This window comes from Myotis myotis, unplaced genomic scaffold, assembly GCF_014108235.1.
Source record: "Myotis myotis isolate mMyoMyo1 unplaced genomic scaffold, mMyoMyo1.p scaffold_m19_p_7, whole genome shotgun sequence".
NCBI lineage: Eukaryota > Metazoa > Chordata > Mammalia > Chiroptera > Vespertilionidae > Myotis > Myotis myotis.
The window spans coordinates 23,108,256-23,125,642 of NW_023416379.1; positions in this window are offsets into that span (position 1 = coordinate 23,108,256).

Here is a 17,387-nt window from a genome sequence, read left to right on the forward strand (position 1 = left end):
GAAATGTGTGCCACTTCTGGGAAGAAGCCTTTGAGGGAGGAGACACATCTTTCTCTTGGCTTTCCTTTTTATCTGCTGAGCATAGTCCCTGTGGCTGGGGCCATCTGGTCACATGAGATGACTTAGCCAGGAAGGAAGCAGCATGACTGTGCTGGGCATTGGGAGTCAGCTATGCTTTGCTTGGACTGCTTATCTCAGGTCATCTTTCACATGAGAGAGAAGTCTATTTTTTTCTCATGTATGCCACAATCATTTTGGATTTTTCTGTTGTGTAGCCAAACCTAACTCTAACTAATGCATTCCTCTAACTTTAAAATGTTTAAAAAGCACAATTTATAAATTATCTCATTTCACGTCAATAGTTCTATGAACTGCAAGGAACAAGAATTGTCATTTCTATTTTTCAATCAAAGAAAATGACCTTTTAGAAAGTTAAGTGGCTTGCTCATGGTCAAATAACTAGTGAGCACAGACTCTGAATCAAAGAGAAGCTCAGTATCTTTGTACAACAAATCATAGATGTGCAGATGCACAAATACAGACATTTTTTATCTGTATTGCCTTAGGCAAATTACCTACCTTTTCTGACCCTCATTTCATTGTCTGCAAGGTGAGTAAAGAATACCTCTAGGGATTGAAAATTCCAAATGAGGTCGGGTTTGTGAGCTCCTGGTCTATGGTATAGAGCTGCCTTTCACCCTATAGATTATTCAGATGTGGGAGTAAAGCATTGGAAGGAAGAGGAGAGAATGGAAAGTGCTTGTCTCAAAGGTCGGTGGGTCTGTAAAGAATCTGAAATATTTTGATATTTTTCTGGTTCAAAAGACCCAGAGTAGTGGGAGAGACTAAGTTTCTGTGTCTTCTGAACATCATAAATGTATGTATCCACCTCCTCTTAGGAAGACATGTCACAGAAAAATGTCTTTTGCTTTCAAGCTCCTCACAAGGATCAAGAAGGTGGAAGAACATTCATTTCAAAGCAACTTTTAAATTTCCCTTAAACAATTAAGAGTGGGAACTCCTAGAGCAACATGTTGACTTTTGTTTTCCAAATACTGCTTGAACATACCCATCAAGTACGTGATGTCAGGTGCGGTTGGATAATGGAGACTGATGAGCTTCTAGCGCGGGCTAAGACTTATGAGGTTAGTGAATGGGCAGGTTTGGTCAGGACCATTGAATCATTGACAGTCGGTGCCCCCAACAAGGTGAGTGAGCATATCAGGTATTATCTGATCCAGACTCTGGTTTAAGTTAGAGCCAATCCTACTGCAAATGTGTGAAGGGTCTGTATAATAACGTGAATCTGAATTTGTTGCAAGATGTATGATTTTATGAAACTGTGAGAAGTGATATTTTCTTTTCTTTTCTTTTTTAAGTTCAACTAGATGAGAAAAGGGTCATTACGGTCATTTAAGCCCCTCAAACGTTTACATAAATTATTTGGATATACCCATAGACATGACCTTGTGATAAGTTGATATTTACTTCATTGCTGTTCAGGACAATTGTCTAGATCAACTAATCAGCCCATTTATTTATGCCAGGGTTAGGCAGTGTTTGTTTGATGGAAAGGACTCTGGTAATTCCACGTAATATCTCACTATACCTCTCACTGACACACTGCAGAAGAGGCCAGAGTGACAGCTGTTGGAATGACTGCACTCTTCTTGCTCTTCTGACATTTTCAAGATGGAATTTGATTACAACTAGCAATACGAAATTCTGGGCAAAGAGATGAAGTGCAGAGACCAAGAAACATTAAGGGACAAAAATAACAAGGCAGTGAGACAGTCTGCATTACATTGCCTTAGCAGGCTGTGAATCAGGCTAAGATCCTGCTAAAAAATACCTCCTTGTTTTTAGGATATAACAACAGATCAATGCTTCTCTCTCTCTCTCTTTCTCAAAATCAATAAGGTAAAATAAAAAATAAAACACTTTAAAACAAACAAATGAATAAATAAATACATAATTACATAAATGTATGAATGTATGAATGAATGAATGAATGAATGAATGAATGAAAGACACTTTCAGACCTGGTCAAGTCAGGATACTTCACAGCACAGGTTTCAACCTATGTGGTTCTAAAGTGCTCAACCTTTAAAGTGCTCAACATCTCAGGCAGACTCAAGAATTTTTTTGAGAAAATAAAATGAGAAATTATAAGCATATGTATACTTATGTGCCATTTTGTGATGTTTTAGATACAATCATATATCTCCTCCCACAAGCCAACTTCAATCACATTTGAGCAATTACTCAAAGTTCAGCATACCTTAACCAGCTTCTTACTTTCTTTTAAAGTATTATTTCTTTCTACATATATTTCTTCCTCCATTTTCTTCTCTTTCAATTTTCCCTTTGGAAGCCTTAATACTTAAGAAAAGATAAATAATAACAATGATGGTGATAATACATACATATATGCATACAATAATATATGCATATGTATTATATAATGTTTTATAACTTACAAAGCACTTTTCACACACATTATCTCATTTAATCCTAATATCAACAATATCATTCAACCCTCCTTTCTTCCTTCCTTCCTTCCTTCCTTCCTTCCTTCCTTCCTTCCTTCCTTCCTTCCTCTCCCTTCCTTCCTTCCTTCTTCCCTCCCTCTTCTTCTTCTTCTTTCTTTCTTTCTTTCTTTCTTTCTTTCTTTCTTTCTTTCTTTCTTTCTTTCTTTCTTTCTTTCTTTCTTTCTTTCATCATGAGATGGGCACTGTGCTAAGAGATCCCCAGGCAATGTCTATGGAAATGAAAGAGTCAAGAAAGAAAGACAATTAGAAAATATATTTTGATATCTACAGGGGACCATAAAGGGTAGGTGAACAAACACTAAACTAGGCATGAAGAATGCCCACTCTGCTGATTATTTCTACTTCTCTGGCTTTGGGTTAGTGAAAACCTCTTTGGACCTACATTTGCTCATGTGCAAAATTAGATTAACACACTCCTACTCTGACTCCCTCACAGTTACTCTGAGAATCAAATTAGATAATATGTGAGAAAATATTTTGTGGTTTGCCAAGTGAAAAATAAGCATTTTTATAAAGTTTTTTGTTTGTTTGTTTGTTTGCACTTGACTTTGGCAACCTTTGTAGCATCAACCTAAACAGAAGCCTCAGTCTATTGAAGAATAGAAAAGATAAACATTTTTAGAACCGTATAAGCTTGTTCCAATAGTCTCTTGGACATTTTACTTTTCTAATAATCAATACATATGGGTATTAATCTGATAGCCAGAAACTTGCAGTACAATGTGGTGAGAGTTGAGCTCAAAGGAAACATAGATCTTACAGGATTTTCTCCATATTTGCGTTGTTGCTTTTTCCTACTTTTTATTTTTCTCAAGGTGAAGTCTGCAGACAATTTGCATACAAATCACATGGCTGATTATAAATATTTCTGATTTCTGCACCTCACTTTTACCTATAGAATCAGAAGTTCCAGGGTGGGGACCAGGAATCTGCCTTCGCTGGAAAGCTCACCAGCAGAGACGTAGGCCCACTGCAAGAACCCAGAACCCAATGCCTGAAGTTTGGGAGTCGTAAGAGAACATTTGTTCTTCATTTCTTTCCAACAGCAATAAGATATCTCTATCCACATTCTATTATGTGTGCTTATGTGAAATAAAAGCAGCACACCATTGGTGTACAAAATTTGACTTCACTTTCTTGAAATCACTTTGAAGTAATGTTTTCTCAGCTTCCTCTCATTGGGTAGTGCATTTGTAAGAGAACTTTGAAAACTGTTTTCTATTCCTATGTTATACTGGCCTCCACTCAAGAAGCAAGAAATCCATAAGCAGTTAAATTGAAAACCACCAGTAACTCTGCTAATAAGGAGGCCTCAACTCATTTCAAGCAATATTACATTTTTCTAGATGTCAGCAGTCTGTATTTTACCTTAAAATAAAAAAAAGTAAAGGTTTTGCTTTTGCTAAAAAGTGAGTATAGAATAATGTAATGATATTTCAAAAGCTATAAGCATATTTTCAATCAGCTTCATGAAACACAGAACTAAAAGAGATTAATCAGAAATATATATTTATTTAATACTAGTGGCCTGGTGCACGAATTCATGTCCATTGAAAGGAAATTAATTAGAAGAAATATTTTAATATTGCTATTTGCCCTTTCTCTATAATAGAAGTGTCAGAGATAAAAGATTAGTAAAATGTATATAAAAATAATATATAAATTGACTAATAAATAAACAATAACAACATAATATAACAACAACAAAAACATGATATAAAAACATTGATAAAAACAATGACTGATAAATTGATTAAATTTATTCTAACACTGAGGCAGGTGTCAGACGGGGACAAATCAATTCTTGGAATCAGAACAACCTCTCCTTCACAGATCTTGTTAATATTTCAGCTTCGGTTATGTTAGGTCACAATCTTTTGATAATAAATCTAGTACCATTACAAAGACCCCATTTACTTTTAAGATTTCTCAGTAGCATGATGATTGCACCTACTTTCAATTCTAATTTATGACATGGCATTCCCGAAGGAGTAATACTTTTAAGAAATTCGATGGAAAAATTTTCCTTTTTGGCATCATCCATTGAATCTAGTATTATTGTCAATTAAACTGTCTTCTCTGAGTCTTAATGCAATATAATTCCCCAGCCTTTTTCACCATGTGGAAAAAGAATAGGATACGTCATTGCATCTAATGTAGGAAACAGGATACTGATTTGTTTCATTTTAGTGGCATTCGAATTATTGGGATCTGGTTTACAATGAATGAGCAGGTCCCTTTCAAAAGGAGGTTCTTTATCTTTGTTTCTGAATATGACGGCAACTTCTGTTACACGGGAATAATTATATCTACCCAGATCACTATTAGGACCATATTTAATCACCATTGTTACTTCTGTGGGAGCAATACCTTTCACTGCTGCTTCAGATTTGGCTTCCTTTTCTACCTCATGTAGCATCTTGTATGATTTTGTTAATTCGTTTATTTTTTGCATGAGGTTGTTGATGTTGATCATGAGTCTTTCTGAGCAACCTTGGTTTTCTGGCATTGCTAATCTTTTACTCCTTGCTTCAGCCATGTCTAAAATGTAGAGTTGAACGAAATTCTGAGAAACACCATCCGAAGGATGTAAAGTTCCAGTAAGGTGATAAACTTGACCGTGTATTCTAAAACAGTATGGCCGATATCCTGATGATGAAGAGATATTTGCACCCATTGAAGCAAAAGCAAAAGAACTATTTATGAAAAGAATATGTTCCATAAAATTTGTACTGTCAGAATCTTCGTTTATCATTAATTTTTAAAAATTTATCCCGGGTATTCTCGAAAACTTACATCATTTGGACAAACTTTACCTTTGCTGCAATATCAAGTAAATTTTCCATCAGATGATTTTTCATTGGAGAAAGTTAGTGATAGGCAAAATTAACATGTAACAGTCATTCCACCACAACTGTGTTTGATGATTGCATCCTCATTTACTCCATTTTCGCTGTGAAGGCAGTTCCTACCAGTATTGATAGTACTTGTCCATGAGAGTTTTTCAGACATATTCTGTTGAGGCCGCCGCTTTCTTTCGGCTGCAGAGGTATGTTGTGCCAATAGTTGGTCTTCAGACATATTCTGTCCATGATGCTGGCTGCAGCGGTACAGTTGGGGCCAGATGGCCTAGGAGGGACCACGGGAGATTGGCCTGCCTGGAAGGGATCGCAGGAGGGCTTCAGGGCGTGTCTGGCCCCATCTCGCCTCAGCAGCCCCAGCTCACCCCCAGCCTCGGAGCCGCACAGCCCTGCCTGGCACCCCACCTTGGCCTGACACCACCCGCTCACCTGCTCACCATCCTGCTGTGGTTCTGCTCTCATCATGTTGCCGACACCCACCAAGCTTCGCACTGCCCTCTGGTGGTCAGTGCACGTCAAGCGAGCCATCAAACTCCCAGTCTCCCGGTCGAACTTCCAAGGGGACAATTTGCATGTTAGCCTTTTATATATCTAGATACATTTATTGAGCACCAACTGTTGTCCCTGGTATTGGGCTAGATCTAGAGGAGTAAATAAAGCAAAAGTTCCTTAGCATTTTTACTCTAGCAGGAAGGGCAGAAAAATAACGTAAGAGCTAATATCTAGTATTGCTCCCCTATCAAATGGCATATTAGAAGATGGTAAGAGCAATGCAAATGGTTTATTCTAAGTCTACAGTGCTGAATTATAAATTCTTAAAACTGCAAAACCAGAAACTGATTCACTTAATCACATGCATGTATATGGTCAGGTTTACAGGATAGTCAGCCTCTATGGTTATGACTGATCTTTTTTCCCCTGAGACACAGGCCTGTCTCCTCGTCATTCCTGACCTTCTCTCACAACTGCGCCCTAGGTAACGATGCTCAGAAAAGCAGCCAATCAAGAGGTTTGTTTGTTGTTCCCTTTTAGCACTTCTAACTCAGGCTACCAAACCAGTTTGAACCGGGTAGAGGATCAGAACCTTCTCTGGACTCCACCCAGAGTCTATGGATATTCAGTTAGCTTCAAGCCTGCAAACTAATACCCACATGTACCAGCCAAAACAACATTCTGCTGTGTTATTCATATTAGGAGTTGTCATATGACCCCATCTAAAAAACTGCTGCACAAATTGCTTGGAAAATAACATGCTGTTAAACTGTGCCTATGAAGTCCTTGTTAGTTTTCAGGGGTAGAGAGGGTGGTAAATAAACAAAACCAAAATAACCTACCAACATCTATATGTTTTCTTTGCATAACCTGTGATCATTTCAGACCAAAGTGGGGAGTCATGTTTTCTTCAGAAATATATCAACAGCAGAGAGGACATTGGTATTCTGATCAGAATTAGTTTAGGAGGTTTGTTTTTGGTTTGATTTAATTTCTCACAGTTGAGTTTCTGCTTATAAAAAAAAGTTTTCTCTGGGGGAAAATACACGCGAAAGTTAAACCTCACATGGATTACCTAATTACCTACAAATTGCAGCCTTCAGCAATTTTTAATAAGAGAACACCATCCGCTTCATGCTAAACGGTAAAAACTGATTCCATTTTCATAATATTAATGCTATTCCACTGAACAGTGCTATTAGAAGAAACCCCAGGAGCAAATGCAGTGCAAATTGTAGGGCACTGCAAATGCAGTGCAACTGTGTAGTGGTGGCTTCTAATCATAATTGAAAATGAACGAGAAAAATAAATCAAGACAGAAACTCTCCCCTCCTGCCGACACAGAGATGTCAGTTTTAAAGCCAGATGAATATCAAGCAACCTGCAAGAGAAGTTACACAGCAGCTGAGAGTGACAGTAAAACACTGCCCCCCTCCCCCGCCCCCGCCACCCCCTGCTGGCAGGGGTGGTTGGAAGTGCAGGAACTTTATTTGGAAATCCAGATTACATACTTGAGACTGCCGATGTTCCAGAATTTAGCTCCTTGGCAGAGATGCGAGCTGACTGTGCACATTGCAGAGCCGGGTGGCAGCACACAGCCCCTGGGCAGGTAGCTCACCTCCCAGCTGCAGGCACAGGGTTACTTTGAAGGGCGTATTATAGGGACAGTGCCCGGGCAGGCAGGTGTGACGCTTGCAGAGAGAAATGGCTGGAGTTGGGTTGGTTTTTTTTTCATCGTCACGTGTTTTTAAATGTAAAAGTGAATTTTTGAAAGTTGATTGGAGTTGGATCTTCAGCTGAAGCCTCATTTTTAGGAAATGCCTGGCAATCGATGTCAGCCACAGCTTGTGACCTCAGAAATCATCCCTTGGCAAGGCTCCCTGTGCTGCCCTTCTCTGCGTCCTTCCCTTGTCCTGAGGCTGCTTTGCCAAGCCCTCCCTCCACCTTCAAGCACCGCTTTTAGGAGAAGAGGTGCTTCACCTTGAAGAGGGAACAGCTGAGGGAAAGGACAGTGCAGAGGGCAGCTGGGGCTCCAAGCTGCTTTGGAGCCGTGCCTCGGGGCCTAAAATCTGCATCCTTTAAGTGCAGAACAGGCAGACTGCTTTAAACAGAAACATCCTTTCCTTGTTGCTACATTACTATAGCAAATAAATAAAATAAAATGAAATAAAATAATAAAAGTAAATCACTGCTTTCATCAGCCATTTAGTTGTAATGGATTAGTTTAATCATAATACAGCACCTGGGCCTGTGGCTATTTCTAATATGGGTTTTGTTACCCATTTGCAGACGGCTCAATAATTGCAGAATCAGAACAGTTGGTGTGCCTCTCTACAGTATATCTTCCATCTGTGCATCTACTTATTCTTCTGTTAAACAAGGAGTCTTACCTGGTCTGAAATGGCAAGCATGTGTCACACTGGAAGAAATCATTTACTGTTATCTCTTCTTGAGTCTCATTTAAAAGAAAATGTTTTCTATTGTTTTAAGCAAAAAACTAGGAAACAGAAAAAAAATTTTTTTCACACGGAGCCATGACCTTTTATCGAACATGTTTGCATCTCAGATTTAGGAGTGATGTAAGTTTCTTTGCCTCACTATTTATTGTCCTGGCTTGTACCCTCGGTGTTTTTCTCCCAGTATCCGGTCAGTTCAAATCAGGAATGAGGTGCATTCGAGCTGGGCTTCGACTCTGCCAGGAGGCTAATCCCCTAATGACCAACGGTCAGCATTTTCACCCCAGCGAGTCTGACCTTTCAGAAGCAGAGGTTGCTTTAAGTTTGCACAAAATAACCTTGGGGATAAATAAAACCCAGTTTGGGGTGTCCTCATTGCCTGCAGTCCGAGTTTCCTTTCCTAATGTGGACATTGCAAACACAGCAACTCTTCAAAGTGGTATTTAGCTCTGAAAACATTTGGAGTTAGGGCATAATTTGCATAATTCTATTAAAACGTTTATACCTCAGTATTGAAAACGATTTGAGAAAATGTGATTTGAGGGGAAAGGAAGTCTTATCTTTTGGTCCAGAAGGTGACTCATGGAACTAAGCTTGTTAATGTGAGGAGTGCGTGGTAAGCACCAAAAACTGAAATATAGAGACTTGAAGGGCTCTTTTGATCTGTCTCCAAGTGCCCAGTGATCTGAAGTTTAAGATAGAGACGGATTTTCTGCTTCTTGCACTATTTTGCAAACTTAAAAGTCGGAGTCCTGTTCCAGTGATGGGAAACACAGGTGTGCTTCTGTAGATTTTAAAATGAAAGTTATTGGCTCCTTTCAGTTGAGGACAGTTCATTTTGTTGTCATTACAGACTGAAGGAGAGCATTTGTAGATCAAATGACTCTGTCATCATACCTATTTTGATCAGATGGTGCTGCCATCAGTCACAGGTTGACAGCAGTCTGGCGCACATTTTCATATTCAGTTTCTTAAGACAGTACTTAAGGAGCCAGGAGTCAAACACCTCCAACAGTGTAAGTGGTACAAAACCAACTGCAATTAAAATGCTTCCTCGTGTAAGTAGCATGTGCCTCCTTTAAACCAGCCACTGCCCGGGAGCTGAGGGCGGATGTCCAGATGATGGCATGCTGTTCAGAAAGGTGTGTGAAGACACACCTCTGCTGAGGCTAGAGAGTGCACACAGGCCCCAGAAGCCACCATTTGAGAACTTTCCGGACCCTTAAGCAAGCCTACCCTTCTCTATGAAACCCTGTCTTGTCCAGAACATACTGGAGTCTGGGAACCTACCTGGCACATGTCTTCCATTCTGTATCCACCTGGATTTTTGCCAGGACTAGAATAAGACTTTTAGAGCCCCTAGCCCTTAAGCACAAAAAGCAAAATACAACTTATTTTTTAAAATAACATCCTGGCCAGCATGGCTCAGTGGTTGAGTGTCGATCTATAAACCAGAAGGTCACAGTTTGATTCCCGGACAGGGCACATGCCTGGGTTGTGGGCTCAATCCCCAGTAGGGGGTGTGCAGGAGGAAGCCAATCAGTCATTCTCTCTCATCATTGAGGTCTCTCTCTCTCCCCTTCCTCTCTGAAATCAATAAAAATATATATTAAAAAATAAAGTAGCATAACATTTATAAATATGATGATAACAGAACAAGTTTGTTTTTTTCTATGGTTGCTTGATTATAAAGTTCTGGGTGACTTCATTAAAGTGAAAATTTCCTGATGTTTATTTATGCCTATAGGGCAATCCAGCAGTGACTGGGCCCAATTTTGTCCCCCACAATGTTTTCTGACCACCAGCATCACAGGATGACTCATACTTGCTTTTCAATATTGAAGATTTTACTGAGTCATAATTGTATTTTACATCCTATATAATAAAAGGGTAATATGCAAATTGACCCTAAAGATGGAACAACTGGGAATGACTGGTTGCTATGATATGCACTGACCACCAGGAGGCACTCAACACAGAGGCTGTCCCCTGGTGGTCAGTGCGCTTCCACAGCCAGAGGCCAACTCATGACTGGCCAGCACAGAGGTGGTGGCAGGAGCCTTTCCCACCTCCGCAGCAGCGCTAGGGATGTCTGACTAACGGCTTAGGCCTGCTCCCCAGGTCATAAGCCGTTAGTCGGACATCCTGCAAGGATTCCCAGGCTGTCAGAGGAATGTCTGACTGCCAGCTTAGGCCCCTCAGGTGGACAGCCCCTGAGGGGTCTCGGACTGCAAGAAGGCTCCAGCCTGGTTGAGGGACCCCCCCCCCCCTCGCCCCCGCCCAATGCATGAATTCCTGTGCACCAGGCCTCTAGTCTAATATAAAGCCTTTTCCAGATGGTTTGGTGATTCTCCTTATCTAACTGACTTTAGTTTGCATTCTTTTTTGCTGACAAGTAACCTTGCTTACCATGTTTTCCCCCTTATCTTGCTGATTCTAGATTACATTGGTTCAACCTTTAATTTATTTAGATAAAGAACATTAAGAAAGCTTATATCTCACTTAAAAATATTTATAATTAACTGCTAATGGTTCTGGAAAATTATGTACATATGGCTATCCAGACATAAATGCATATATAGTGTTTTCATGCATACATGTATTGTAAGTGAAATTCATATGCTGAAGATTATTTGGACAGTAGTAGAATTCTGCTCACTAGAGTTGAATTTTTAGGGTTAATGCCTGAGAATTGTGTTTTTATTATGTAACACACAGGCAAAGTTATGTTACTGTACCTTATGTGAGGCAAAAATTTATAATGTCCAGCCAAAAATGCCACCTGAAAACACAGAGAACAAAGAAACAAAAAATCCTTATCAGATTAGAGTTTAATGAACCAGTCTCAGGTCAGTTGTGAACTCACTAATGCTAAACTATTTCAATGAGTAAACAGTGGAACAAAATCTGGAAAACAGAAAGTCTTCTCAATCATTTGCATTCTTTTGGTAGCTCTAATTACAGGATATTTTTCATTTTCTGTTATAGCTTGTCCCCATGTTGGTTATGTTTTTATGTTGTGCTTTGTTCTCTTGCAAGGTAGTAATGATAATCATTAAAATGGGCAAAATTTCCTTCTCACATATATAAAGGATAATAGATGTGTGTTTTTTAACTTGACTAGAATTTATAGATGAATGGTAGTTACAGGTTAGTTTTTATATAATTTAGTACAACCATTACTATACTTAAAATATACCACACATGATATACTACATTACAAATTATATAGTTAGAATAAAATATATCAGAAAATTTCATAGTTGACATATTTATATATTTTCCCTTTATTCCCAAATACAAATTTTTAAGATAACATTTTTTTGATGACTGAAACAGTATGTATTTTAGAAGAGATGGAAACACACACACACACACACACACACACACACACACACACACATGAACTTAATAAAAATCACCTATACCTGGATGGTGTGGCTCAATGGTTGAACGTCAACCTATGAACCATGTACCCAGGTTGTGGGCTTGATCCCCAGTAGGGGGCATGTAGGAGGCAACCAATCAATGATTCTCTCTCATCATTAATGTTTCTATCTCTCCCTCTCCATTCCTCTCTCTGAAATAAATAAAAACATTAAAAAAAAAAAGAATCACCCATAAACCTACTACCCAAAGATATCCATTCTGTTAACTAGGAGTGGATAGTTAACTCTGTTAACTAGGTACATGTATCCTACTTCTAGTCTTTTCTCTACTCATTTTATTTTACAAAATCATATCATAATATAACTCTTATAATTATATATATAGTTTTTACCCATTATTATTGCCAGTTACTATTCTTCCACCTCACATTTTTTATACCTGTACAGCATGTGTCATTATACACTAACATTTAAAAAATTACTCTTTGACCTGACAGGAGTATTTATAGTTTTACTAGAGGCCCAGTGCACAAAATTCATGCACTGGTAGCGGCTGCCTGCTGCCGGCCAGGGACTCCCTTCATTCCACGCTGCCCCCTGGTGCTCAGCACATATCATAGTGAGCGATTGAACTCCCAAGGGGACACTTTGCATATTAGGCTTTTATATATATAGATGCCATAGTTACTATGGCAGGTTGACGTAGCCCTTTGCAGGCATTTTAGTTTCCCACTGGAGTTTGCCACATTTGGTATAGCATGTACAAGAGTTAGGAGAAACATTAAAGGAATCCTATTAATAAAAGAGAAACATGGTAATTAGTGTATGACTGCTACCTTTCCCATTGGCCAATCAGGGCGATATGCAAATTAACTGCCAGCCAAGATGGCGGCCGGCAGCCAGGCAGCTTAAACTGAACATGAAGCTTACTTGCTCAGTGACGGAGGACTGCAACGTTCTCCGCCTGCCTTGCCGGCCTCTGAGCTTGCAGTTTAAGAAACATTGTAACAAATATAGAAGCTAAACAAAACCCCACAAACCAGCTTTCAGCTGGCCGGGATCTAAGAGCTGGAGTTATACATTATTTCAATTATAGAACACAAACAAACCAGATACCTGATTTCAGCAGCTGAAGCCTCAGAGCTGGAGCCAGAGCTAAAGCTGGCCCAGAATAAAAAAAAAAAAGAAAAAAAAGGAGCAGTTGGGAGCTTCAGTCCCAGCCTGAAAACAGCCCTCAGCCCCTCACCCAGCCTGGCCAGGCACCCCAGTGGGGACCCCCACCCTGAAGGGTGTGTGACCAGCTGCAAACAGCCATCATCCCCTCATCCAGGCTGGCCAGGCACCCCAGTGGGGACCCCCACCCTGATCCAGGACACCCTTCAGGGCAAACCAGCCAGCCCCACCCATGCACCAGGCCTCTATCCTATATAGTAAAAGGGTAATATGCCTCCCAGCACCGGGTTCAGCGGAGCCGAGAGGCCTCCTGGCACCAGGATCAGCATGATGGGGGCAGCGCCCAAACCCCCTGATCACCCTGCAGCTCTGTGTGTGACAGGGGGCAGGGCCACAACCTCCCTATCAGCCCTGCTCTGTTCCTGACAGGGGAAGGCACCCCAACCCCCTGATCGCCCTGCGGCTCTGTGTGTGACAGGGTGCGGAGCCCCAACCCCCCTGACCCCATGGGCCCTGCTCTGTGTGTGATGGGGTAGAGCCATAACCTCCCCATCGGCCCTGCCCTGAGTGTGACAGTGGCGGTGCCCCAACCCCCAGATTGGCCCTGCTCTGTGGGTGATAGGGGGCGGCGCCCCAACCCCCTGATCCGCCCTGCTCTGTGTGTGACAGGGGATGGTGCCCCAACTCCCCTATCGGCCCTACTCTGTGAGTGACAGGGGGGAGTTCCTCAACCCCCTGATGGGCCCTGCTCTGTGCATGACAGGGGGAGCTCCCCAACCCCTTGATGGGCCCTGCTCTGTGCGTGACAGGGGGGAGCTCCCCAACCCCCTGATCGGCCCTGCTCTGTGCATGACAGGGGGCAGCGCCCCAACCCCCTGATTGGCCCTGCTCTGTTTGTGACAGGGGGTGGCACCGCAACCTCCCCATCGACCCTGCCTTGAGTGTGACAGGGGGAGGTGCCCTAACTCCCCAATCGGCCTTACCCTGAGCGTGACTGAGGGTGGCATCGCAACCTCCCAATCCGCCCTGCTCTGTGCATGACAGGGGGCAGCGTCCCAACTCCCCAATCGGCCCTGCTCTGAGCCCGACCAGGGGCTGCACCTAGGGATTAGGCCTGCCCTCTGCCACCCGGGAGCAGGCCTAAGCCAGCAGGTTGTTATCTCCTGAGGGGTCCCAGACTGCGAGAGGGCACAGGCCGGGCTGAGGGACCTCCCCTCCCCGCCGAGTGCACAAATTTTTGTGCACCGGGCCTCTAGTTAAAAATAATTGAAAATAATTTTTCTAAAATGTCAATCACAGCTTAAGTGGGAGCTACATTTTTTTCACTATTAAACACAGCTGTTTTATCCCATGTAACTAGCATGATTTGTCCTCTGTGGTGTCAAATGGTTGTATGTGTGCTATTTGGGAGTGAAAGAGAGCAAGAAATTGGGAAAGTGGGTCAGGATGACTTGGGCTTAGGTCTTCTCTTGGCAGCACTTTACATAGAAGTTGCTGTTTCTGTTTAGTCCTGGCCATGCTGTAGTAACAAGTTAATCCTGAAATACATGTGGCTCAGCACACACACACACACACACACACACACACACACACACACACACACAAAGTGTATTTACTGCTCACATAGAGACTGATGGAGACTGGCAGGGACTCCCCTTCATCATGACTTAGAGACACAGGCTCCCTCTACCTTGTGACGATGCCATCTCAAGATGTGGCTTCCAAGGTTGCCACCTATTCCCTACAAAACACTGTAGGAAGGGGTCCAACAAAGGGAAGGTATGTGCATGCCCAGTGAAGTTGGGGTAACATAGGGAAAGTACTTGCCTGTCAGTCAAACTTGGGGACAGATATGATTGGCCAGAATGGCATGGCAACTGCAAGTCCAGGAATATTTGGGAACACATAATCTCCTAAACAAAAGAGTTCTCTTTTTCTCGTTGCTCTTGTTGCTCTCTTGTTGAGCTTGACTCTTGTGCTATTATTTCTCATGACTCTTGGCTTGTGGGGCTCTCGTGTTCCCGCTTCCTTGCATTCACCTGTATGGCTCATGGCCATGTGGGTCCCACATGCAATGAACTGATGGACTGCAACTGGGAACACAGTCTATGCTAGCCTGATGCTGGATTGGACTCTGCTCCAACATGGAAAGGAAACTCTGGACACTGGCTCTGATTTTAACTCTATAGAAGCCCCAGTTACATTTCTTCTAGGACTGGAAAAAGGGAAATGGAGCTTTGGAAGCTCAGGGATTAGATTTCACAGAAATAAAACTTTCTATGATATCGCATCCTCCTATGTGAGTCTCAGAAAATTCTCTTTCTCAGTGTATTGCAAGAAATCCACTCCCACTACCAACCAGGGGAGATGAGGACCTCTCCCCTCCATTAACAATTCCAGGACATGGGGCTATTTTTAGGCTAAAGAAGAGAAGTCTAATAGAAGGCATGCAGGGAGCCTTCCTCATCTACTTGAAGGAATAGACTTGTTCTGTGTTGTTCCCAAAAGGCCAATATTTGGAATTCCAAAAAGGAAGGCTCAAAATAAAACATCCTAAACATATCCAACATTGACATTGTCTTCCTGGGGTATCATTGAGTTACTTGTGCTCTACCAAGTTCTAAATGGTAGGGGCTCCTTAGATTTCAGTTTGGGGCTATCTTTTCTTCCTACACTTTTTTTTTCCAATACTTCATCCAGTTTCATTGTAGTTTTTTTTTTTAAAATATATTTTATTGATTTTTTACAGCGAGGAAGGGAGAGGGATAGAGAGTTAGAAACATCGATGAGAGAGAAACATCGATCAGCTACCTCCTGCACACTCTCTACTGGGGATGTGCCCTCAACCAAGGTACACGTCCTTGACTGGAATCGAACCTGGGACCCTTGAGTTCGCAGGCTGAGGCTCTATCCACTGAGCTAAACCGGTTAGAGCATAGTTTCATTGTTTTAAATGCCATGTATGTATAATAATGAACCCACCATTTTTCTCCAGCCAAATATCCTCTCCAGCCTTATATATGTAATTATCTGTATGACCTTTCATTTGGATGCTTCATGAACATCTCAAACTTAATATGTGAAAATGGAACTCTTGATTCCCCTTCATAATTCCTTGTCCCAAAGTCTTGTTGTCCTTGTCTGCCCTAGCTCAATCAATGGCACCATCAGATGTTACTTAGCCCCAAACTTCTGTCCTCTCTCTGCCTGTCACACTCAGACCACATCAAACCAATTGCCTCCAGACTTTGGACAGAGAACATGTGTTTTATTCATTGGGTTCTCTCAAACCACTGGCACGCATTAATAAATATTTGATGAATGAATAAATGATGTAGGATGATCATCTGGAAGAAATAATAATGAACTTTATAATTTATAAAACATCGACCATATGTTAGATGTTTTAAATGTTATAAATTCATTCCTAGTAACAACTCTTCAAAATAAGTGGACAATAAAAAAACGACTCATAGAACTATGAGTTTTGTATGGTTTTACTTTTATTAAGTTATATCGAGCACTTACTGTGACTAAATGCTTTATATGGCATTTATCAATGCACACATAGATATAGTGGTAAGTGCTTTATACATATATCATATAATCCTTACTGATATCGCTAGGGTAGGTTTTATTATTTTACTATTAAAATTTGTATTAAATTTATTGGAGTGATATTAGTTAATAAAACCATACAGGTTGCAGGTATGCAATTCTATAATACATTATCTGTATATTGTATTGTGTGTTCACCACCCAAAGTTAAGTCTCCTTCCACTCTAGGGTAGGTTTGATGCACCATTTTATGGATGAGGAAATTGAGGCTAAAAAAAAATTACTTAACTTGACCTAGGTCAAATAGCCAGGAAGTGATGGTATTTAAGCTCTGGTCCATTTGGCTCCTAAGGTTACATACTTCCCTGCTATATCATAAAGCAATTAGAATCCAACAAGGGTGACAATATTTTATGAAATGGTGCAGTGATGATCTTTTAAGTTTCTTCTAATTAGAATTTTCATAATTATATCATTCAAACAGTCATTTCCTCTACATCTTTAGATAACATTTCATTATCTTGCCATGTCAAAGAAAATAAAAATAACTTCTTAAAATTCGTAGAAAGCTAGAAATGTTCTAAACCCACACAAATTCTGCCTGATATGATGATAAAGATCATCATATATTTTGTAAGTTTTGGCACTTTCAAAATAGGATTCCTATCTTCTTAATATCTGGACCAAATTAACCAGCCTGGCAATGCTTCCTGAAGCCACGCTAGCAGATACACAGAGCAGAACGCCATGCCAGGACTGAGTCACCACACAGAATTTCTAGTGACTCAAGGAGTATTGTTTTAAATGATCCAAATTTACTGAGAGCTATTCTAAGTATCCCTGAACAAAAAAAGACTTTATTACAATTAGCATAGTTTTAAAAATAGAAATGCCCATGCTCAAATT